Source organism: Bufo gargarizans, chromosome 3, assembly GCF_014858855.1.
Source record: "Bufo gargarizans isolate SCDJY-AF-19 chromosome 3, ASM1485885v1, whole genome shotgun sequence".
Classification (NCBI taxonomy): domain Eukaryota; kingdom Metazoa; phylum Chordata; class Amphibia; order Anura; family Bufonidae; genus Bufo; species Bufo gargarizans.
Genome location: NC_058082.1, coordinates 438,873,934 through 438,900,852, shown reverse-complemented (window position 1 = coordinate 438,900,852; position 26,919 = coordinate 438,873,934).

Below are 26,919 nucleotides of genomic sequence, written 5' to 3'. Positions count from 1 at the left end.
TGGCGGTACTGGCCACTGGTGTGGGATGGGGGTGGGGGTGGGGGTTGGGGGCGGTGCATGATTTCCCATGACCCATTCTCTAGCATGATCTTAAACTCATGCAACTGCTCGGGCATCATTGAGTCCATCAAACTGATCATGCTTAGCCCATAATGGTAGTTTGGGCTGCGTTGAAGCGCAGACTCCGCCCCCTCCCAGCAGCGAATCAAGTCAGCACCAAACTCCATCTGATGTTGGCCAAAACAGGGGAGCCAAACGCTACCCTGTCTCTGACAGCCCCTTACACTCAGACAGAGAGAACAGTTGTCCCTCTGACTGTAGGGGGCTGGCCAAAACAGGGGAGCCAAACGCTACCCTGTCTCAGACAGCCCCTTTACAATGTATTTTTTAAACAGTTGTTAAAAATATTTACCTTCTTGGTGCCATTGCCTTTCGTAGGAACCCCAGGGCTGCCGTATGGATGTAGGTGGCCCTTGAGGAAACTAAAATCAGCATGATGAAAGGAAAAGAACAATATTTTAATGTATTAAAATACATATTGTTTTACTTACCATATTTCTCCTGAGCCGCCGCATTTAGATCCCCCCAGGTCTCGAAAATTTCAGCACAGGTGTCCCTCCAGAGCCGCTGGGTACTGACGATGATTGGCGTGGTGGCGGTCGGAATGGTCCCATAATGCTGGATGCGCCTCCACCAGTTGGATGAGGAGCAGGTTATCGATGGTCGGAACCCCGAACTCCTCATCTTCCCTGGTGGAGCCTACAGAACCCTGAAAAAAGGAAATACAAAATTTAATGTAAATCCTAATACAAAATGCTAATTAAAACTACTTAATTCAATACTTACATACGACCTCCACGCTCATTCCCGCGGACTCTGGAGGCGACTGGGGGATCCTCGCTGGCGGCTCTAGGTGCAGAATGCTAAAACAAATAAAAAATGTTTTGAAGACTGTACTTAAATAAAATAAAAAAATTACGATATCTATATATATATATATATATATATATATACTTACTTCTTGACAGCCCCGGTCCGGGCTTGGTCCACCTCCCCTGGACACTGGCGATGCTGGTGAGCTGGCCCCGGCAGCGCCGGCCACTTCCAGAGAGCCCTCCGCAGATGATGAAGAAATCTATAATAAGAGCACATACTGATTAATGCAACGAATCAAACAGTAAAAACTCCAAGTGTTGATTTTATACTTACCGGCCACTGAATACGACGGCGCCTTCTGGGTGGGTTTCTCCAGTCTATTCTTGTCTCCTTTAAGGACATCTGTACGCAACAGAATACCAGACAAAATGCAGATAACGTTAAAGGAACTTGTAGAGCACTATTTCCTCATATATCAACAATTAATTTTTTTTCAATACTTACTTGTTAAAATATAGATCTGGGCTTGCCCACCGCAGATGTTTTCTTTAATTTTCTTTTCTTTAGTTTTTTTTGGGGAACGACCCTAATAATAAAATGATTAAAAAATTTAATCCGACAGGAGCCATAATCCCCCCCCCCAAGTGCCATAAACACCCCCAGAGACAGCAGCCCCGCATAGTGCCAGCAGCCTCCCACAATGACATCAGGCCCCCAGTTCCAAACAATCTTCCCACAGTGCCCTCAGCCCCCCAATGCCAGCAGCCCCCACAGTTCCAGCCACAAACACCCCCGCAGTGCCAGCAGCAACCACAGTTCTAGCCACAAAAACCCCTGCAGTGCCAGCAGACCCCACAGTTCCAGCCACAAAAACCCCTGCACTGCCAGAAACCCTGCACAGTTCCAGCCACAAAAACCCCTGCAGTGCCAGAAGCCCTGCACAGTTCCAGCCACAAAAACCCCTGCAGTGCCAGAAGCACCTCACAGTTCCAGACACAAAAAACCCTACAGTTCCAGAAGCACCGCACAGTTCCAGTCCACAAACACCCCCGCAGTGCCAGCAGCAACCACAGTTTCAGCCACAAACATCATCGCAGTGCCAGCACACACCCCCCAGTTCCAGCCACACATGCCCACCCCAGTGCCAGAAGCCCCCCATAAAGGCAGCCCACACCACCAGTGCCAGCGGCTCCCACTGTTCCAGACACACACACCCCTTCCCAAGTGCCAGCAGCCCCCCCACCCTAGAAATAGAGAGATAGATAGATAGATAGATAGATAGATAGATAGATAGATAGATAGTAAAAAAAGAAAGATAGACAAACAGACAAAACTTCATATACTTACCAGTCTCACCAAGTCGATAATCCAAAATGGCCGACGATGAGGGAGAGGGACAGGAAGTTACTGGGCATGCGCAGAGACGTGAACGGTTTCTAACGGATCCGTGTCAAAGCGGAGCCAGGACAGACGGATCCGTCCCCATTGACTTCCATTGTAAGTCTGGACGGATCCGTTTGGCTCCGCACGGCCAGGTGGACACCAAAACGCTGCAAGCTGCGTTCGGGTGTCCGCCTGCTGAGCGGAACGGAGGCCAAACTGTGACAGACTGATGCATTCTGAGCGGATCCTTATCCACTTAGAATGCATTGGGGCAGTACGGATCCGTTCGGGGCCGCTTGTGAGAGCTTTTAAACGGAACTCACAAGCAGAGCCCCGAACGCTAGTGTGAAAGTAGCCTTAAAAGGTGAAACTAACATACGAGATAGACTCATTACATGCAAAGCGAGATATTTAAATCAGTTATTTGTTATAATTTGGATGATTATGGCTTACACCTTATGAAACCACAAAGTCTCAATTTTGAGGTACCCTTTGATCAGGGGGTATGGACAAATTAGCTGACTACAGTGTGACACTTTGAGCCTAGAATATTGAGTCTTTTCACAAAATTCTAATTTTAAGCTGCATTACTGCAATTCCTTTTAATTTGCATTACTGAAATAAATGGACTTTTGCACGATATTCAAATTTTTCGAGTTTCACCTGTATATATCAGTGTTGCTATTACTATCATTGCTTTCAAGAGCTTAAAAAGAGGGAAAGAGAGAGAAATCAAAAATGTGTAAAAAATAAAAAAGAGATAAAAATATATAAAATCCAAGTCCTAGGAGAACTCTGAGTGGCATATAACAATTTTCAGGCTAATTGGAGCATATTTGATTTGTGTAGAATCAATTCTGACACAAATCAAATAATTTTAAAAAATTTGACAAATTGGACACAAAATTGATTTCAAGTTTCTACTTTAGATAAAACAAATATAAAAAAAAGCAATAGCAATATATGAGTTAGTAAGTTTGAGATATGAAACTTCAGTAGAAATCACCAACTGTGAATATTTTTCAGGCAAGGACTTGTTCCACTTTCATCCCCTGCATCGCTCAGGAATAACTCAGTGAAGTAAATTGCAGGCATAGCATGAATTCTATTCCATGCAGAGTATCACAGTATCATGAAAGTTAGATTTGCAAAGGATCTAGTGACCAGTTTTACAAAAATTTATAGAAAGTACGGTATGCTTAGAAAATTCAACAGATACTAATATTTGAACCCAAAATTAAGTAGAATATAATTAGGACCTGACCTGGGTAGGGTAATTTTACTAGTTTATTTACAAATGCCTATCCAAGCAATAGAACTTGTCTTGACCCAGGTGTAAATTAATACTTCACTTTTATTTGACTACAAGTAAAACCTAAATGCTAAGTGTGTGTGAGGTGCACTCTTTAATTGAACTTAAGCAGAACCAAAAAATTAAGGGGTGTTAAAAACACAATACACAACTTCACTGGTAGGTGTATTGCTTTGACAATTAGGCAGGGTGAAGAGATGTGCACTATCTCTCACCCTTACCACTGTAAGGGCAGAACACTACAGTACCACCGTCCACGGTGACTCTGCCAGCTGAGAATGGTTGTAATAACAGCCATATAGAGTGGTGGGAGAAATGGAAATATCAACCAACTATGTGAATGGCGTATAAAGCGTCTCAGTTGATCTCAGACTGGGATTAGTGGCAACTAACACCGCAACACGGACTCGGTGCACAGTGGCCAAAACGACAACTAACTTGATTGCTAAACCAAACCAAGCAACGTCGACCAGCCTGACCGCCTGACTGCTAGTTGCTGGTTAACAGTGGAGTGGTGCACAACGATTAAAAACTAACACTGCCCCCCGACATGTTTCGCCATTATTCTGGCTTCTTCAAGGGTTAATGGGCAGCCATGAGTGACCCCGGCCCTATCAGTTACAAAGGACAAAGCACTGCCAACCAATAGTGTCCTTAGACACACCCCTACAATCTGATTGGAGTGCCGGACACCGCCACCCACTATACACATCATCAGAAAACATTGGCACAATATCAGAAAAGAGAAAAAAATAAAAATAATAATAAATTTATTATCAGTCTTCATCCTTAAAATTATTTTTATTTAAAGTTTTTTTTTTTTTTTTTTCTCTTTTCTGATGATGAGTATAGTGGGCGACAGTGTCCGGTACTCCAATCAGATTGTAGGGGTGTGTCTAAGGACACTATTGGTTGGCAGTGCTTTGTCCTTTGTAACTGATAGGATGGCTAACCTGTCAATTAGTTTACACACTATTTAAACCTCCAGGTGGCCGGGGTCACTCATGGCTGCCCATTAACCCCTGAAGAAGCCAGAATAATGGCAAAACATTTCGGGAGGCAGTGTTAGCTTTTAATCGCTGTGCACCACTCCACTGTTAACCAGCAACTAGCGGTCAGGCTGGCCGACGTTGCTTGGTTTGGTTTAGCAATCAAGTTAGTTGTGGTTTTGGCCACTGTGCACCAAGTCCGTGTTGCAGTGTTAGTTGCCACTAATCCCAGTCTGAGATCCATTTCTCCCACCACTCTATATGGCTGTTATTACAACCATTCTCAGCTGGCAGAGTCACCGCGGACGGTGGTACGGTAGTGTTCTGCCCTGCCTAATTGTCAAAGCAATACACCTACCAGTGAAGTGGTGTACTGTGTTTTTAACACCCCTAATTTTTTGGTTCTGTTTTAGTTCAATTAAAGAGTGCACCTCACACACACTTAGCATTTAGGTTTTACTTGTATTCATATAAAAGTGAAGTATTAATTTACACCTGGGTCAAGACAAAATGAAGTAGCATACATATTTGCAAAGGTCCTTTTAGTTTAGTGTTCTGATATTTTAACTTTTCAAAAATCAAACTTTATGTTATGGGAATTAATAAAGTTCCTTAATTTGTTTTATAGGTCCAGTTACTATTATCTACAGTATCTATCTTTCATAAATGCTTCAGATGCTAAATGGCACATGGAACTATACATATTGTAGCATGGGCATTAAGAATTTGGCAACATTTTTAATATATTTTTTTTTTTACATAATTTAGCAATTTGAATTAAATTACAAATACAATAAATCAAAACAAATATAAAATTATAGGCAAAGTAATAAGACCATGCAATATATCCAAAATCTTCTTAAATACTCTCCAAGATTTTGATATTGATGACCTATAGCTGTTTAAAGATGCTGCAGTGCTCTGGTGAGCACAGTGGTGTCATCCTAGGCCAATAAAGTCACATTCAACAGTCATGTGGCCGAGGTGAAGCTCAATTTCATTGAAGTGAATAGGGCTGAGCTGCAATAATAAGCACAGTCAGTGTCCAATAGATGAAGCTGTGCTTGGTAAGCTGCAAGGAGCTCACAAAGCTCGCCAGAGCACTGTGGCTTTCTCAAGTAGCTGATAAGCAGCATTATTGGGCGTTGAATCTCTGCCTATATGAAATTGGTCATTTATCCGGATGATGGGTCATCAATATCAACATTTTGGAAAACCCAAGGAGTTGCTGACCCCTCCTCTGAAAAAACTCACTTTTTTAAAGCTTCTCTATTCCAATGCTAATACTTCCTACTTTCGGTTCCTGGCAGAACTGAAGTGATGCTACCACATTTGATTTAGGTAATTTCACTGCTGAGCTTATTGAATAGCTGTTGTAGTCAACCTGACCAACGACATCATAATTTCCATTTTGATGGGTACTAAAGGAAGGGAACATTAAAGCTGAAAAATTTATGTCAAATTGAAGAGACAGATAATATGAATTTTAACGGTAAGGACCCAGAATAAATTCCAAAGAGATTAGAGATGAACTCTATCTGTTGCTGTCTTAGCCAAAGGGAATCTAATGGAAGACGACTGAGGAGGAATCCACTGTTGAAAGCAAATCATAAAAAAGTGAGACTTGAATTTGCCAAAATGCATATTGACAAGCCACAAAGCTTCTGGGAGATTTTCCTTTTCAACAGATGAGACCAAACTCAAGCTTTTGGCAAGTCACATCAGCTCTATGTTCACAGATATAAAAATGAAGCATACAAAGAAAAGAACGTTGTACCTGCTGCATCTGGCGTAGGGTGTCTTGAATCTGTGCAGGGTACAATGAAATCTCAAGACTATCAAGGTATTTTGGAGTCCTCCAACAGGATAATGATGACTGAAAACACACAGCTAAAAACATCCGAGAATGGCAAAGAGCAAAGCATTTGACTATTCTGAAGTGACATTCTATGAGCCCTGATCTAAATCCTATTGAACATCTGTGGATGGAGCTGAAACATGCAGTCTTGAGAAGACATCCTTCAAACCTGACATAGCTGGAACAGTTTGCTCATGAGAACTATGACAAAATACCTGTCGACAAGTGCAAATCACTTGATTGCAATGATTTCCTGAAAAGGCTGTGCAACACTTTTGTCTAGATCAGTTTCATTAGTTTGTTTTATAAATTATTCTGTTGAACCACAACTCAAAGCAATATCTGACTTTATGATATAATGTTAAATTAATCTAATTATATAAAATTAAGAGACCACTGCATTTTTTTCTTGAATCGGTATCTCTTCATGTATGGCAACCATTCCCTTCCAGTGTCTGCTGAATTCCATCACAGGCACAATTCATTCTTCTTAATGCGGTGCTGATTAAATGATCACCTAAACCAAATATTATTTAATGAGCAATAGTACAAAAATAACACTCCTGTGGTTGTCACTATTTTCTTGTTATAGAACCAGCTGTTTGGCAAAAGCAGTGCTAAAAGTGCACGAAAAGTAAGTGTGATAAAAAAATAAAAAATAAATAACCACAGACCATGCCAAAAGAATTGAAATGAAAAATTTTGAGTGAGGAGAAGATGAGTTCAATTCTAGATTACTGGCAGAGGGATACAGTGAGCATTAGGTTGCTTCCATCCTTAAAATTAGAGGTGGGAAGACAAATCCGTCGAATCCACAAATCCCTTCGTGGACTCGAATCCCGACCTCATTTACTAAATTCGAATCCGACGAATCCATGACAGCGGGGACCGGTGCAGTCAGTGTATTCTAATGCACCGGCCCCGCTCACTGTAGTATAATCTTATCATCTAACCTGCATTGTTAAAATATAATAATCTATCTGTATTACTTACATTACAATATTAAGTTCCGTAGCAGAGAGGAGGGAGGAGGCAGGCCGGGAGGACGGGCGGGCGGCGCGTCACTCACTACGTCATGTGCCTGCGCCGCCCACTTTATGAGTGAAGCAGGCGGCAGAGGCACGTGACTTAGTGAGTGACGCGCCGCCCGCCCCTTCCTCCCTACTCCCTCTTCTCTGCTATGGAACTTAATGTTGTAATGTAAGTAATACAGATGGATAATTATATCTTAACAATGCAGGTTAGATCATAAGATTATACTACAGCGAGTGGGGCCGGTGCATTTGAATACAGGGACTGCACCAGTCCCCGCTGTCATTCCAAATCCAGATGATCCCCCATAACAGTGCCATTCAGAGATCCCGATAACAGTGCCATCCACAGATCCCCATAACAGTGCCATCCACAGATCCCCCATAACAGTGCCATCCACAGATCCCCCATAACAGTGTCATCCACAGATGCCCCCATAACAGTGCCACTTACAGATCCCCCCATAACAGTGCCATCCACAGATCCCCCCAATAACAGTGCCATCCACAGATGCCCCCCTGTCTTCTAAGCTGCAAGAAGTAGACCAGAGGGTGACACACATTGAATCTAAGATGTTAGATTTCGCAGCATCCCAAAATTAAGTTATTGATTCGCATAACGGAATGGCAAACGAATTGGAAAGTATTAAGCTAAAAATGGCAGATCTGGAGGATCACTCGCGAAGGAACAACATCAAATTTCACGGTATCCCAGAAGATATCACTAACCTTGAACTGCCTTCCTACATTTAAAAGCTTTTTTTGACCCTCCTTCCTAAGCTGTCACCTCAAGAACTTATCATTGATCGAGCCCACAGGGTTCCGAAACCACCTAGGACCAGAAATTCCTAGAGACACGCTGGCACGCGTCTACTTCTTCCCCACGAAGAAAGCCGTGATGCTGGAAGCCAGAAAATTGGGAACTCTCCCTGCTACTTACCATTCCATTTGAATGTACACAGATCTCTCCGCAGCCACATTGAGACAACGTCACAACCTATTGCCTATTACGCTTACCCTGCGCAAGCACGACATCGCTTACAAATGGGGGTACCCAATGAAGTTACTTATTTCCAAAGACGAATGTTCTCATTTGGTCCACTCTCTTGAGGAGGGGAAAGCTCTACTAAAAGGATGGCAAATTTCCATCTCTGCTTTTGCACATAGCACTCCTCACCCCCACTCATCCCAAAAAAGATCCTAAGAATGCTCTTTCAAGGACTTTCCAGTTAACGTGTTTTACTCAGGTTTACTTCCATACTAATGTTCTGTTTGAAGACTCTACATGGGCAAGCCGTGAAGACTTCAAGACACAGTTACCTCTTCCTCTTCAATCAGCAGATTTAGCCAGTAACGGACATTCCTTTCACAGCTGCACCCAGATCTTCATCTAGATAATCCAGGTGGTCCCAGTATCTAATGTCAGCTCTGAATACCTCTTTAGCCATTATTGGTGCATTCCCCGTTTTGTCCCAATCTACCCAAGTTTGAGATTACTCCTACACTTGGCTTCGACATGGAACTTTTGCCCCTCTCCGTAGATAAAGCATATTTTCTGCTCCAGTTTTCTTTTCTTTTCCTTTTTATTTCTCTTAGTGTCCTTTTAGCAAAGTATCATTATTTAATGTTCTTAAATAAGCATATATCTCTCCTAGGTCGTTTTGATCACTGCAGCAGCCGCCTTCATCACCGTAGACCGAGGCCATGGGACTGAAAATCCTTTCTCTCAACTCCAGGGGGTTCAATTGTCTACAGAAAAGGGCATATCTTTGGAAAGAAGCAATGTCTGGTAACGCTGATATACTATGCATTCAGGAATCTCACCTGTTGCAGAAAGATGCATGTAGGATTAGACACAGCTTGTTCCCAACTATTATACACTCTAAGAAAAAGCAGAGGTGTATTCATAGCCGTTAAAAATTCGGTCTCCTTTTCTCTAACCTCACAGGTTGTGGACTCATGGGGCAGATACGTGATCTTGGTATGTGTGGTGAACAATATTAGTTACACTTTTGTGAACATTTACGTGCCTAACAAACACCAGATTTCCTTCCTGCATAGAGTTATGAAGAAGGTCCACAAAGTCAAACAAGGTAAACTAATCATTTGTGGAGACTTCAACTCTATTGTAGATCCCTTTCTCGACTCAACTAACCCCTCCAGATGCTCCCCTAGAGGCTTAACATTATTTCTTCATTCTGAAGGACTTATAGATGTCTGAAGGGCTCAGCACAGCCAGGAGAGGGACTATACTTCCCTCTCCTTGTCCCATCTCTCCTACTCTAGGATCGACGTGTTCCTAGTTCCTAGTGGACCAAACAACCCTGTTCCATATATTAAGCTCTTCCATTGGTGTAATCAAATGGTCTGACCACGCCCCTATCCTACTACAATTGGCAGAACAATTCCAATCCTCCAGATTGGAGGAATAACCCATTCATCCTATCTCACCCTAAACATAAAAGCGAATTACCAGAGACCTACAGGAATATTTCAAACTAAATGCAGACTCTGTCCCTGATCCATATATAGTATGGCAGGCCCATAAAGCGTACATAAGAGGTATCTTAAAACTGAACCATATAGAAAAGAGAAACTGGGAAAAAGAATTAACCTCTACATTAGACAAAGTTTCAAGCCTAGAAGCTAGAAACAAACAACAACCTTCCATAGAGACAATGAATGACCTGCGTATTGAAAGGGATAAACTAATGTATCTCTTTAACAAGGACTTCAATAAGACACTTCTGTGCACTAAGGCTAGACATTACGCTCAGGGAAATAAAGCAGGAAAACTTTTATCCTCGAAACTCAAATACCAGCAGGCAAAATCCAGAATCCACTAAAGCAAAACTAATTGACCCGAGATATATAGTGGAACAATTTCATCTCTACTATAAAGACCTATATAACCTTATGGATAGATCATCTCTTCCAGCCGATTATAATTCCCTAGTCCAAGATTTTTTAGATAGAGCCAAGTTACCCCGGCTCTCCCAAGCTCATTTAACCCTGTTAAATGCCCCAATCCGAGAACCCGAATTGAGTAGACTAATCTTATCTCTCCACCTAGGTGAATCCCCAGGCCCTGATGGGATGTCAAATGAATATTACAGACATTATTATACTACCCTAGCCCCCTTCCTTCTTTCTATGTTTTAAAACACAATGTCTGGTTCCCCCTTCCCCTCAGATATGCTGATGGCACTGATTGTTACATTACCTAAACCGGGTAAATCCCCTGATTCTCCCCAAAACTTCAGACCAATTTACCTTTTGAACTCTGCCATTAACATTTTTGCTAAACTGATTGCCTCTAGGCTTACCTCAATCCTTCCCCACTTAATAAGGGATAATCAATCTGGTTTTGTGAAAGGCAGACAGGCATCTGACAATACAAGACGTTTGTTCAACATCCTTAAAGGGATTCTGTCACCAAGTTTTGGACTATAGAGATGAGGACATGCACGGCTAGATCACAGCTAGCATATCCGCAATATACCTGTCCTATAGGGTTGTGTGCTATTATTTTCTTTAAAAAAGGATTTTAGAGATATGTAAATTAGTCTTGTAGGTGCCAAAGGGGCTATACAAACCTTCCTGGTGCCCAGCCGTGCCCAGCCGTGCCCAGCCACACCTGCCTGTGAAGCCCAGCACCGCCTATGTCCTCCGAATCTCCTCCTTTCATCAACGATAGATTGCCGTAATCTCGCGATGCGCAAGCTCGCACATGCGCAGTGCCGGTGTAGTGTTCCTTCCCTGTGCTGGCATCAGCCTTCAGGGAAAGAACTGTGCGTGTGCGAGCTCTCGAATCACAAGATTACGGCAATCTATCATTGATGAAAGGAAGAGATTCGGAGGACATAGGCAGTGCTGGGCTCCTTCACAGGCGGGCGTGGCTGGGCACCAGGAAGGTTTGTATAGCCCCTTGGGCATCTACAAGACACATTTACATATCTCTAAAATCCTTTTTTAAAGAAAATAAAAGCACACAGCCCTATAGGACAGGTATATTGCGGACATGCTAGCGGCGATCTAGCCGTGCATGTCCGCATCTCTATAGCCCAAAACTTGGTGACAGAATCCCTTTAACGTTGCTGAGTTACGTAATACGCCTATGGTTGCGGTTACCCTAGAGACGGAAAAGGCGTTTGATCGCCTCCACTGGCATTACGCTTTTAATGTTCTTGAAACAATTTTTTTTTTTTTGCCTCATTATTCATGCAATCCGTGGACTTTACTTGGATCCTATAGCAAAACTTTTTTGTCAATGGCGTACTATCAAATAGCTTTTATATTACTAATTACTAAATCCGCCTTTCTCCTGACATAAAAGGCTTACAAATAGGAACAGTATTGCATGTTATATCTCTATATGCAGATGATATTCTAACAGTGACTAAACCCATTCACTCACTCCATCACGCATTCTCAATCATATCTCACTATGGCTGTCTTTCATACTACAAAATCAACAATTCCAAATCTCAAGCCCTTCCTATTAATATCCCAAACACTGAACTGTGAGCCTTAAAAAATATGTTTCCACTTGACTGGAAAACCTCACACCTCCCATGTTTGGGAATTAAGCTAATCTATCCTTGTTCACTTGCATACCAAATCAACTATGTACCCCTTCTCTCAACAATGTCGAAGGACTTCGCAAACTTTAATATGCAAGAGATTTTATGGGTCGGTAGAATAGCATCATTCCAAATGATAACTTTGCCTAAGTTGATTTATCTCTTCCGGGCACTACCAATCCCGATATCTGATTTATTTTTCAAGGAATCTCAAAAGATTCTCAACTACATTTGGAGATCCAGACGCCCCAGAGTGGCCCAATCCATTATGTAGAAGGAAACAGGCTGGTGGTCTTGGCCTTCCTTCCATCAAAGATGACTTCCATACTATCAGCCTCTCTTTTACTAGAGAGTGGTGGAACCCTTCCTCAGTAAAACCATTGGTCAATATGGAATCCCAATTAACCCCAGAAGGTTCACTGAAGGATCTCCTCTGCTTATCTCTATTAAAACCTGGAGGAGTTGATCATCCTTTGACTATAGTGAAACACACCATCACACTATAGTCCAGATTTCACTCACCCCAGGGTATAGCCAACCTTAACATCTTATCACATATATCGATGTCTACCCTAGGTATGTTTATAAGTGATATCGAACTTTCCACCTGGACAGCGGCCGGTGTTTTATCATCCGCTCAACTAGTGGAAAACTTAGAAATGATTTATTTTGATCGACTTTGCTACGTCTACCACTTACCTACTTCAAATTTTTTTCTTACATGAGAGTACGCCACTGCCTCAGCAATCTCCTCCACACCCCTCCTAAATACCAGCCAGAAGTTGTTGGGATCTTCCAAACTCCATCCTTATTCAGACAACACATTACTCACCATCTATACAATATAATGAACAACAAATCCAAATTCTTCAAATCTCCCCCATTACTGAAATGGGAAAGCTAACTGCGATTATCGTTTTCAGAGGAAAGATGGGCTGAGGCAGTCCACTTTATTGGGGCTACATTTAAATGTTTCACATACTATGAAGCAGGGATTAAAACCTTACTTAGGTGGTACTTTACCCCTCACCGCCTAAGTCTCATATGCCCAGGAGCATCTGCTTTCTGTTGGCGGGAATGTGGTAACACCGGATCCCTTCTTCTCATTCTCTGGTCATGTCCAAAACTCATTTCATATTGGCGATCGATCTTTGAATTGATAACGCATTCTACTGGAATCCAGGGCGTCCCCATCTCCCGCCTTAGCACTTCTGTTCCTCCACATTGATGATTTCCCCTATGAATATAGGCGCATTATAGCACATATCTTACTTAGCGCCAAATTAGTAATTACTAGACATTGGAAAGAAGTGAACCCAGCGGTTCTCACGGAGGTGATTCATACTTTGAATACCACATACAGATACGAGAGACTCCTCTTAGATTCAGTGTTGAATTTGACCCTAAGGGATAAGACTTGGTCCCCTTCGATGTTGAACACTTACTACAAGCCATGAATAAAATATCGCTAGAGTTGAGCGGACACCTGGATGTTCAGGTTCGAGGGGTTCGGCCGAACTTCAGAAAAAAGTTTGAGTTCGGGACCCAAACTTGACCCCGAACCCCATTGAAGTCAATGGGGACCCGAACTTTTGAGCACTAAAATGGCTGTAAAAATGTCATGGAAATTGCTAGAGGGCTGCAAATGGCATCAAAATGTGGTTAAGAGCATTGGAAAGTGCTCTGCAAACAAATGTGGATAGGGAAATGACTTTAAATAACATAAAATACGTAAAAATAAAAAATAAAAATCTTGATCTAGGAGGACGAGGTCCATATGGAGTAGGAGGTTAAGGAGGCGGTGGATGTGGCGGTGTAGGTGGAAGCGGTGGTGGAGGTAGCCTACACTGCTTTTTGCTTTTAAAATTATTTTTATCTTTTAAATTAGGGTACACCCCAAAACATTGGGAAATATAACCTGTAATAACCCCCTCCAGTCGTGCTAAACACACATTCAGACAATACACTGACTGCAGGGCAGGCCAGCACCTCCAAGGTGTAAAGGGCAAGCTCACGCCATGTGCCCAATTTGGAGACCCAGAAGTTGCAGGGGCTGACCCCTGTGATGTTCACAATCTAATTTGATATCTGCTCTATCAACTTTCAATGCGCCTACCATGGTAATCACGGTTGGCGGGGAATCAGGGTTCCACGCCGGAGAGGGAGCGTGAGAAAGAGAGACCACATCCAAGGGAGGATTCTTTTTTCAAATTTAAAATTATAGAGCGGAATTATGGGACAAATTACTAAAGTGTAAAAGTGGGACAACTTTTGAAAGTTTAAGCATTGAATGAAAGCATTAATTAATAAAGAATTTATAAAATTTCCCTGTCAACTATGCAGAGCAGAGGTTTCTATCCGTCAAAATTTGAAAAATGTCACCTGACAATGTAATTGACGATTTTTAAAAATTTATGTTCCTGTCACCTATGTAGAGGTGTCCCAGTGACATCCACCATCCATTTCAATATCTTCTCTATCAACTTTCGATGTTTTCAGAGCCTACCACGTTGATCACAGTTATCGGCGAATCAGGGTTCCATGCCGGAGAGGGAGCGTGAGAAAAAGAGACCAAATTTATTTTTAAAAATTGGGATCAAGTGGAAATGTGGGAAAAGCTATTGAGGCGCAAATGCGGGACAAATTACAGAAGCCCAAATGTGGGCCAAAAGAGTAAAGTGGAAATGTGGGAAAAGATATTGATGCACAAATGTGGGAAAAATTACAGTCCAATTAAAGTACAAATGTGGGCCAAAAGAGTAAAGAGGAAATGTGGGAAAAGCTGTTAAAGTGCAAATGTGGGACAAATTACAGAAGCCCAAATGTGGGCCAAAAGAGTAAAGTGGAAATATGGGAAAAGCTATTGAGGCAAAAATGTTGGCCAAAAGAGTAAAGCTGAATTGTGGGACAATTTATTGAAGCACAAATGTACAACTTGTTAAAGTTTAAGCATTGAATCAAAGGAGGTGGATCGCATCAATTAAAGTAGTATTTCAGAAATTTTATTCAGTGTCATCTGTGCAGAGCAGGGGTTTATTCACATCTAAAATTGTATAATGTCAACCCAGGAATGTAACAGAAAAATTACAGAAATGTATTAACCTGTCTACTTGGTAGAGCAGGGGTCTATGACAGAAAAAAAATTGTTTATTGTCACCCTAAAATGTAAAAAATAAATTTTAGAAATGTATTAAGCTGTCTAGGTAGAGGGGTATATTACACCCAAAAATTTGAGAATTTCACCCAAAAATGTAACAGACAATTATTATTATAGTACTTTACACCCCAAAATGTTGAATTTCAACTGAAAATGTAAGTGACAATTTTTTTATTTATTTTTTCAGACTACTAGGTATAGCAGTGGTACATCACACCCAAAAATTGGTGAATTTCACCCGAAAATGTAACTGACAAAGTAGTAAAGTGACAAAATAAAATAAGTAAAAAAAAAAATTTGATTTATGAGGTGGAGTTTGATATGGAGTAGGAGTTTGAGGAGGCGGTGGACGTAGTTGTGTAGGTGGAAGCGGTGGTGGAGGAGGACGGGTTAGACCATCCCTGATGAAGGAGCCCGACGGCTCAGAAATGCATCGGATGAACTTTGATCTCTGGGAGCGCCAGTAGTATTTCGCAGTGACGTCACACGCACAGAAGATCCTGGACGCCAAATTTGCAGTCTGCTCCCACGCACCACACAGCTACTGGCCGGAGCAGTGTGAATGCTGGTAAGTGAGCAGTGAAGATTTGTTTTCTCCACACTTCCCTGCACACAGGAACGGGAACTGTGTAAGCATCCAAAGGACCTAGATCGTTTTTCCAGCTCACATCTAAAGAAAAGGTAACTACCACCGCAGTGATTATTTAATCGCATCGTCAATTGATACTTATTCTCTATTATAGCGGAACATTTATCTAGCCACTGTACTCAATCTGTTATATTTCTACCTACCAGCGCCAGTGTAAGTTTATACCGTAAGGTAACTACATTCTATCAAGTTTTAAAACTGCCTGCTGTCGTTTACCCCTGGCTGTGCTGAAGTTGGTGGTGAAGGTGTTACGCTGACCGGATGAGGAGCTGGTAGAGGATGAGGAAGCAGAGTAGGAGGAGGAAGCAACAGGAGGCAAACTGAAGCGCCCTGCAATCCTCGGTGGTGGAAGGACATGCACCAAACTGCTATCTGCCTCAGGCCCAGCCACCACTGCATTTACCCAGTGTGCTGTTATGGAGATATAACGTCCCTGACCATGCTTACTGGTCCACGTATCCGTAGTGAGGTGCACCTTGCCACAGATGGCGTTGCGCAGTGCACACCTGATTTTGTCCCCTACTTGGTTGTGCAGGGAAGGGATGGCTCGCCTGGAAAAGTAGTGGTGGCTGGGCACGACGTACTGTGGGACAGCCACCGCCATGAGGCCTTTAAAACTATTCCTCTCCACCAGATGAAATGACAGCATTTCAAAGGCCAGTAATTTAGAAATGCTGGCATTCAGGGCTAGTGATCGCGGGTGGGTAGGGGGGTACTTCCTCTTCTTCTCCAGCGTTTAGAAGATGTAGAGCTGAACGCTTCCGTGGGACATTGTGGAGATGCTTGGTGACCCAGGTGGTGGTGTTGCTGGAAGATCCTCTGTTTGCGGGATGGCAGGTGGCACTGTCACTCCAGAGGTGAATGAAGAGGCCGAGACTGCAGCAGAAGAGGAGTCTACTCCACTGCAGCTCGTTCTTAGCACTTAAATGCCTGGTCATGCAGGTTGTGCTCAGGTTGAGAACGTTTATGCCTCACTTTAGGCTCTAATTGCACAGGTGCAAACCACTCGTGTCTTGTCGTCAGCACATTGTCTGATGAACTGCCACGCCAGAGAACTCCTTGGAGATGGCTTTGGTGTGCTCGGTCCCTTGCTGCGGTGGGCAGTAGCAGGCATACTGTCTAGAGGACAGCCGCTCCACTTTTGCACCCTGCTCCCTCTTCTGCTGTGCTGGTTGCTCTGTGTGACCACCGCCTCTTCCTCCGAACTACATAAGTCACTTGCATGACCTTGATTCCATGTGGGGTCGAGGAACTCATTGTCCTCCACATCATCTTCCACCCAGTCTTCACTGCCCTCCTTGTCGGTCTGCACACTTTCGAAAGCCCCAGCAGTTGGCCCCTGTGTTTCGTCATCATCCGAGACATGCTGCGATGGTCCTCCCATGTACTTATCTTGAAAGATAAGTGGGTGGGCATCTCTTCCACTTCTGGGGCAGGGCTAAGTGGATGGCCCTGAGAAACCCTGCTAACAGAGTCATCAAAAAGCTTCATGACTTGGGGCTCAGACTGCTTGTCTGATTTGCAAGGGGGTGAGGTGAAAGACTGATTGACATGGCTGCAGGTGCCAACTGTCGTCTTTCAGCATGCGACTGGGTGGGAGACAATTTGAAGGAACAGGATCCACTGTCAGCAACCCAATCTACTATCACCTGTACTTGTTCAGGCCTCACCATTCGTAGAGCCGCATTAGGCCTGACCAAATACTGCTGCAGGTTTTGTCGCATACTCGCACCTGAGGAAGGGGTTTCACTTGTGCGTGTAGCTGGCACAGATCGACCACGTCCTCTCCCTGCAACAGGAGCTCCGCCAGCAGCACCACGACCTGGGCCATGTCCCTTATTTGACGCTCTCCTCTTTCTTGAATTTAGGATCTTGCCCTAAATGGGTGTTTAATTAATAGTAGAATAGAACAACAGTATGTACAGGGTGCATCTCACACGCCCTGAACCAGACTAGGCCTCAAATAAATTTGTTTGCCGAAAAAGGCTGTATTTAAAATACCTGAATAGAAGCCCTGTATTTAAAGGGTGTATCTCACACGCCATGACACACACTAGGCCGCAATTAAAGATTTGTGTCCAAAATGGTTGTATTTCAAATAACTAAATAGAACACCTGTATATAAAGAGTGTATCTCAGACACCCTGACCAACACTAGGCCGTAATAAAAGATTTGTGACCAAAATGGCTGTATTTCAAATAACTGAATAGAACACCTGTATATAAAAAGTGTATCTCACACGCCCTGACCCACACTAGGCTGCAATTTCTGACCAAAATGGCTGTATTTCAAATAACTGAATAGAAAACCTGCATATAAAGGGTGTATCTCACACACCCTGACCCACACTAGGACGCTATTAAAGAATTGTGGCCAAAATGGCTTTATTTCAAATAAGTGAATAGAACCACACTATGTAAAGGCTTTATCTCACAATGACATATGCAGCAATGGCTGCAAAACATTTTTGTTTTTTCACCAAACTCGTGTTTGTTTAATAACTAAATATGACAGCAGTATATAACCCTTGAATTTCACATGTGCTGATGCTGCAAGGCCAGAAAAATAGTGGATTTTGGCAAAAAAAAGTGTGTTTTAAAAAAACAAGAAAATTATGTTGTATATTGCCAAAAAAGTGATTTTTGGTAACAGAATATGAAAGCTGTATATATTTAACTTGAATTTAAAACTTGCAGATCTGTAAAATAGTGGATTTAGGCAAAAAAGTGTGTTTTTAAAAATCCTGAAAATTATGGCTGTATTTCTAGCTTAAATTGCACACTGACAAAGCCTGCAAATGCACCAGATGTTGTAAATTGCAAAAAAAACAGATTATTTGTGCTGTTTTTAAAGCTTGGATTTCAATGTCCCAAAAGCTCACATGCAGTGCTAGGTGCACTGAGCTTGCATAAAATGGCCGCCGCCGCTGCCCACCTAACTCACCTATAAAGGTTTTTTTTTTTTCGCTCACTGGGCTCAGGGCAGGATAAAAAAATTGTGCCCTACACCCACACAACACAATGTACGTAGATCGCTGAGTTAGATTCACGTTTCGAATAAAGATTCTCTCCTATTCTCTCTCTGAAAACACCAGCAGCATCCTCTCCCTACACTAAGCACAGCAGAGTGACATGCAGCGCTACGTGACTCCAGCTTATATAGAGGCTAGGTCACATGCTGCACTTGCCTACTAATGGCATGGCTGTGATGGCTTCTAAAGGCACAGAGTTAAACGCTTGTTGAGCCTTTCAAAAAGCGCCAAGAAAGCGCCGAACACCGAACCCGAACTTTTACTGAAATGTTCGGGTTCGGGTCCGGGGTCCAAAAATCCTAAAGTTCGGTACGAATCCGAAGTTTATAGTTCGGGTTCACTCAACCTTAAATATTGCCTATAAACTCGGTCAGGCTGCTGCACTGCTCAACAGACCCTTTACTTACTTCCCTTTATTTTAAGTTCATACTCATAGTTTAGTTCCTATCAATGGAACATAAGTTCAATGTTACTTGGATTATTGCTTTGTATACTTAACAATTGTCATCTCTCTGAGGCTTACTGAGGTTTCTGTGCCTCACCCTCACTTACACTGTTAATAGTGTTATACCAGTCTTCTTCTCCTTAACACATTTGTGTTGGTAGTTGAATAACGTATGATATTATACGCTTTACAAAATCAATAAAAGAATATATATATATATATATATATATATATATATATTCATGAAGTTTGGGTCCATACTGAACTTTGTGAGTTCAGGTACCGGGACCTTTACCCAAACTATTCAGGTAAAGTTTGGGTTCGATTTCGGTGTTTGGGCATTTAATAAAGCTTGTTGAAAGGCTGCAGGGCAGCCAATCAACAAGCTTATAAGCTGTGGGCACTTAGAAGCCATCACAGCCATGCCTACTAATGGCATGGCTGTGATTGGCCGGTGCATCATGTCACCCAGCCTCTATAAAAGCTGGATCACGTGTAACACCGCTTATCAGTTCTGAATAGTGCAGGGACAGGAAGCAGGCAGCTGAAATTAGGGAAAGGGTTTTAGGAATCTCATCTGGCTTTTTATTCTGCTGGTGACCTATAGTGATTTTTTTTTGTGGGTGCAATACACGAGCTTTGCACCCCTGGCACATAAATATAATAACTAACCTGGCTGTTAATTCTGTGGGTGACCTGTAACGATTTTTTGTGGGTGCAATGCACCATATTTGTACCCCTGACACAAAAAATATAATAGTTAATCCATCTGTTAGTTCGGTGGGTGAACTATACCCATTGTTTGTCTGAGGTACAGAGCGGCACTGCATAGGTGACAGGGAAATAAATCTAGTTAATTTATCTGTTAGTTTAGTGGGTGACATATACCCATTGTTTGTCTAAGGTACACCTGCACTGCATACATGACAGGGAAATTAATCAAGCTAATTCATTTATTAGTTCAATAAGTGACATATACCCATTGTTTGTCTGATATACACCTGCACTACATACGTGACAGGGAAATAAATCTAGTTAATTCATCTGTTAGTTTGGTAGGTGACATATACCCATTGTTTGTCTAAGGTACACCTGCACTGTATATGTGACAGGGAAATAAATCTAGTTAATTCATCTATTAGTTTGGTGGGTGACATATACCCATTGTTTGTCTGAAGTAAACCGGCACTGCATATGTGACAGGGAAATAAATCTACTTAATCCATCTGTTAGTACGGTGGGTGACATATACCCATTGTTTATCTGAGGTACACTGGCACTGCATACGTGACAGGGAAATTAATCTATTTAATACATCTGTTAGTTCGGTGGGTGACATATACCCATTGTTTGTCTGAGGTACACCGGCACTGCATATGTGACAGGGAAATAAATCTACTTAATCCATCTGTTAGATCGGTGGGTGACATATACCCATTGTTTGTCTGAGGTACAGAGGCACTGCATACATGACAGGGACATAAATCTAGTTAATACATCTGTTAGTTTTGTGGGTGACAGATACCCATTGTTTGTCTAAGGTACACTGGCACTGCATATGTGACAGGGAAATAAATCTACTTATTACATCTGTTAGTTTGATGGGTGACATATAACCATTGTTTGTCTGAGGTACAGTAGCACTGCATACGTGACAGGGAAATAAATCTAGTTAGTTTGGTAAGTGACATATACTGTCACGGATGATGTATAGGAGGAAACACCACACTGATAACAAGGCGGTAAAGGAAAAGCCACTAGGCCTCAACGCTAGGGGAAGGAAAAGGTCACGTCATAGAGAACCCTACTCCTGGCCCTGTCTCCTAACCGTATGGGCACCTCTTTAATGTAGTAATGACCATACCCTGTAACCTGGGACCCTGGAGACCCTAAACAGCCCTCTGGATATTGGCAGGGCTGAGACAACCTGTTCCTTCCTAGATGAGGATACAAGCATCTCCCTGAGGCCTAGTAACAACTAACAAGGAAGGGAAAACAAAACACAAACAAACGTGACAATTAATTTCTATAGTGAGCAAGACGAGCAGGAACTCCAGAGAGGACCACACACCAGCTCTTCCAAAACCAAATGAAGCTATCTTACAGCACAGTCAGAAGGGTGAGGTAAGACTAAATAGGGTAGAAGTAATGACTACTAAGCTACACCTGAAACAATTGATGTGGTTATTAAGAGCAGCAACACTGAATCAGGAGTAATCAAAGAGGATGTTAGATTCCTCCACGCTCCATTAGTCTCTTTTATCTCCTGTCACATCTGTCGCTTGGTAGGTGGGCTTAGATGTGTTTTGATCAAAATGTATCGACCTAGTGTCATCTATTATTATAGTGCAATATTTTCTGTGATTGTATAAATGTAGCCATGTACACCCACAATAGTCATTATTATATTGTGCAGGATGTTTTATATTTTTTTTCCCCGTGATTTGTTTAACATTTGTGAACACGCTCCTATTTTGGCAGTAGTATTCATGTGCACTTTTGCCCCACCTAGCCAATAGGCAACCTTGATAAGGTGGTACATATAGGTGTGTGTGCTCCTCCTGTGGACAGCCACACAGAATCACCCACTCTCAGGTCGTGACCATTCATACATCTCCTGTAAGCCATAAGCTCATACTTGTTGCTCATCTTTTTCAGGTTATTTAGAATTTTCTGCCAAATAGCAGACAAATAAGAGGAAAATAATTCCTCCTCAGGAATACCGGAAGCTTGAGAACCAGAAAATGTGCCAAACTGCGGATGGAACCCATATGCCCCAAAAAAACACGACTTATCAGTGGACTCCTGTCTACGGTTATTAATGGCGAAATCCACTAACAACAACAATGAAGACCACTCCTCCTGGTTCTCCCCAAAAAAAAAAATCTCCAGATTTTGAGTAGGTTTTTAGTGCGCTCAGTCTGTCTGTTTGACTGAGGATGAAAAGCCAAAGAAAAGGACAATTGTACCCCCAGCCGAGTACAGAACGCTTTCCAGAATCTCAAAACAAACTGAGTCCCTCCATCAGACACCACATCAGAGGGAATGCCATGTAATTTCACAATGTTATTGACAAACACCTGTGCAAGAGTTTTGGCATTAGGTAGAGCAGAAAATGTGCCATCTTACTAAAACTACCACCAGAATCACATTTTTTCCCGCAGAATTCGGTAAATCCGTGATAAAATCCATGGACAAATGAGTCCAAGTTCTGGACGGGATGGGTAACGGAAGAAGGCCGAGTATGTGTTACCTTAGCACGTGCACAAGAGGCTGACACATAGTCCTCAACACACTTACGCAACCCCGGCCGCCAAAATCTACAAGAGTTGAGATCGACAGTGGAACTGCTCCCAGGATGTCCAGCAAGCACTGTACAGTGATGTTCCTCGAACACCTCATGACGTAATTCGGATGGAACAAACAATTTCCCTGGAGGACAAGAGTCCGGTCCATCCTCCTGGGACTCTATCACCTTAGTCTCAAGATCAGCATATAGGGAGGATATGACTGCCCCTTCAGACAAAACAGGACTAGGATCTTTAGAATCACCCCCCCCCCCCCCCACACACACACACACACCCAGGAAAGCTGTGCTACAAAACATCCGCCTTGAAGTTCTTAACCCCAGGGCGGTAGGTGAAAATGAGGTTAAATTTGGTGGAAAAACAATGAACTTGCCTGCCTTGGGTTTAGTCGTTCAGTAATCACCATAATAGAATGAATTACTCCTTCCAACCAATGATGCCATTACTCAAAAGCCAACTTGATGGCCAGCAATTCTCTATTACCCCCATCATAATTTCTTTTAGCAATCAAGAGTTTTTGGGAGAAAAAAGCACATGGGAGCCATTATCTAGGTGAAGGACCCTGCAACAAAACTGCTCCCACCCCTACCTCAGAGGTATCAACCTCTAAAATGAATGGCTCTGACACGTATGGTTGTGCCAGAATAGGGGCTGAAGCCAAGCATTCCTTCAATGCACAAAAGGCTTGTAATGCTGCATCAGACCAAACAGCAATATCGGCACCTTTCCTAGTCATGTCTGTTAAAGGTTTATACCTTGAAGAATAGTTCAAGATGAATTTACGGTAGTAGTTGGTGAATAGTGATGGACAATAGTGAGTTCAAATGTTCGCGAACCACGTGTTCGCGGAAGGCCCCATTTACTTTAATGGCAGGCGAACCTGAGAAACCTTCAGGTAATATTTTCAGCCATGTATTTTAATCAGGGCCATTTTTATGCGTCTTAAAGGGAAACTCTTAAAAATGTGCCCTGCTGAAGCCCAGAATTATTTTTTTTCCTATCGGTTTGATGTATACAAATGTGCAGCACTCCACGTTTTTGTATCCTGCAGAGTCCATTAAAAAAATACATACATTAACATACATTTTTTTTTTTTACCATGGAACTGTATGGTGTCATGGTCTTACCTTCTTACTGTTCTCCTTCGTTTGACATGTGCTGGCGGCCATCTTGGTTTCTGGGTTTCTTGTAGCCTCCCACCCTGCGGCTTCTCCTTCCCACTGGGAGGAGCTGGATGCCTAGCTCATATATATAGGAGGTCTGTGGCTTCAGTTCCTTGCTTGGTCCTCCTGTGTTCACATGCTTCTAAGACTGCTGTTGCTTCTGGTTCCTGATCCTGGCCTCGTCTGACTACCCTGTTGGTTCCTGATCCTGGCTTCGTCTGACTACCCTGCTGGTTCCTGATCCAGGCTTCGTCTGACTACCCTTCTGGTTCCTGACCTCTGTCTACGCAAGACCCTGCTTCGGTTTAGCCATCCGTTTGGACTTTTGCTTACAGCTTGATTTTCAATAAAGCCTTCTTATTTCCACTTATCTCTTGTTGTACGTCTGGTTCATGGTTCCATGACATTAGGACCAAGCCATGAATTTTGATGGTACAGGGCCATCCTCGCTACCTACGCTGGTTGCCAGACTTGATCAGCAGGATCACCTGTTGGGTCGGTTCGCTGTGGCATTGCAAACCCTGCTTGAACGCACGGCTCATTTCGCTTCCGTTGCCGATGGGTCGGTTGTCGCTCCTGGGCCCGCTCCTACTGCCGCTCCGGTTGTTGCGCCAGAGTCTACCCCGACACCTGTTGCTGCGCCTGCGGTGTCTCGGGGTATGACCGGTTCTGCCCCCCTTCCACAGCGCTTTGGGGGAGAGCCAACTCAGTGCCGAGGTTTCCTTAACCAGGTGGGCATTTATTTCGAGTTGCTGCCACATGCCTTTCCTACTGAGAGATCAAAGGTGGGCTTCTTGATCTCGCTGCTCTCGGACAAGGCCTTGGCCTGGGCCAGCCCTTTATGGGAGAACAACAATCCGGTGGTTGCCGAGTTTTCCGGTTTTGTTGCTTCTCTTCGGAAGGTATTCGATGTGCCGGCTCGTGCTGCCTCTGCTGCGAAGCTCCTTATGTCCATCAGACAGGGTTCACGATCCGTAGCTGAATACGCCATTGAGTTTCGTACCCTGGCAGCAGAGGTGGGCTGGAATAATGAGGCTCTGGTCGCTGCTTTCTCTCATGGTCTCTCGGATGCCTTGAAGGATGAGGTTGCAGCTAAGGACCTACCAGTGGAGCTCGAGTCTCTTATTTCTTTCCTGATTTTGATTGACACCAGACTCAGGGAGAGACCTTCCTTTAAGGAGAGCCTGCGGAGGTCTTCTAACAGATTGGCGCCTACGTTTGCTGTCCCACCCGTGCCTCCCTCTCCTCCCACGCCTCCTGGGGATGACTTGTCTGGGGGTGAACCCATGCAGCTGGGGTTTGCTCGCCTGTCCGAGGGGGAGAGGGTACTCAGGAGACGCGAGGGCCGATGCATGTACTGTGGTCTCGGTGGGCATTTTCGGTTGGCATGTCCGAACCGTCCGGGAAACGCTCGCACCTGAGATCCTGTCGGGGGCAGATCTTGGGTGGAGTCTCCTCTTCCCCGGTTTCCCGTGTTGACAAACCACTGATCACTGTTGTCCTCTCCTGGGTCGGGGGCTCGGTGACGACCCAGGCGTTGGTGGACTCTGGTGCTGGTGGTTTGTTCATTGATAGTGTGTTCGCTGCCGCCAATTCCATTCCTCTGCAGCCTCGAGGTTCCCCACTGGCTCTTGAGGCGATAGACGGCAGACCCCTTCTGCCGCCACACGTGACTCATGAGACCCTTCCAGTGGGGAATAGCCATTGGTGCCGTTCACAGAGAGTCGGTCTGTCTCCAGGTGATTTCGTCTCCACACTACTCGGTGGTCTTGGGGTACCCCTGGCTCCAGAAGCATAATCCGACTTTCGATTGGAGATCGGCCGAGATCCTCTCGTGGTCACCGCAGTGTGGGGCTAGTTGCATCCATGGGCCTGTCAAGTTGCTGTGTACTTCCTCGGACTCTCTGTTGCCTCCTGAATACGAGGAGTACCGGGATGTATTCGATAAGGTGCGCGCGGTTGCCCTACCTCCGCACCGCCCATACGATTGTGCCATAGAGTTACAATCTGGTGCCGTTCCTCCTCGTGGCAAAGTCTATCCACTGTCGGTAGCGGAGAATGAGGCCATGGAGGAGTACGTGAGGGAGGCGCTTTCACGCGGACACATTCGCAAATCCTCGTCCCCGGCAGGGGCTGGATTTTTTCTTTGTGAAAAAGAAGGGCGGTGAGTTGAGGCCTTGCATCGATTACAGGGGTCTCAATCGCATCACGATCAAGAACGCTTACCCGATACCCTTGATTTCCGAGCTGTTCGATCGCCTCAAAGGGGCCACGGTCTTTACCAAACTCGACCTGAGGGCGGCATATAACCTGGTAAGGGTCAAGGCGGGCGATGAGTGGAAGACCGCGTTTAACACCAGGACCGGTCATTATGAATCCTTGGTTATGCCCTTTGGGTTGTGCAATGCGCCCGCAGTCTTCCAGGAATTCATCAACGATGTTTTCTGTGACCTGTTGCAGCAGTGTGTGGTGGTCTATTTGGATGACATCTTGGTATATTCTGAATCCATGGAGGCCCACATTATGGATGTCAGACGAGTGTTGCAACGGTTACGAGAGAACAGGCTGTTTGGTAAGCTTGAGAAATGCGAATTTCACCGATCCCAGGTAACCTTCTTAGGTTACATCATTTACGCTGAGGGGTTCTCCATGGATCCTGAGAAGGTTTCGGCTGTCTTACAGTGGCCCCAGCCCAGTGGTCTCCGTGCCCATGCAGCGCTTTTTGGGCTTCGCCAATTATTATCGGAAGTTCATCAGGGACTTTTCTATGCTAGCCAAGCCTCTCACGGATCTGACCAGGAAGGGCAGTAATTTCCAGGTCTGGCCGCTCGAGGCCATCCGAGCTTTTGAGGCTCTAAAGTCCGCCTTTGTGTCGGCTCCGATTCTGTCGCATCCCAACCCTGGGTTGCCCTTTGTCCTCGAGGTGGACGCGTCTGAGACGGGAGTAGGCGCCCTTCTGTCTCAGCGTAGAACACCAGAGGGTCCTCTGCTTCCTTGTGGGTTTTACTCCCGGAAACTGTCTTCCGCGGAGTGCAACTATCAGATTGGTGACAGGGAGTTATTGGCCATCGTGCAGGCCCTTAAAGAATGGAGGCACTTGCTTGAGGGTTCGGTGGTTCCGGTTCTCATCCTG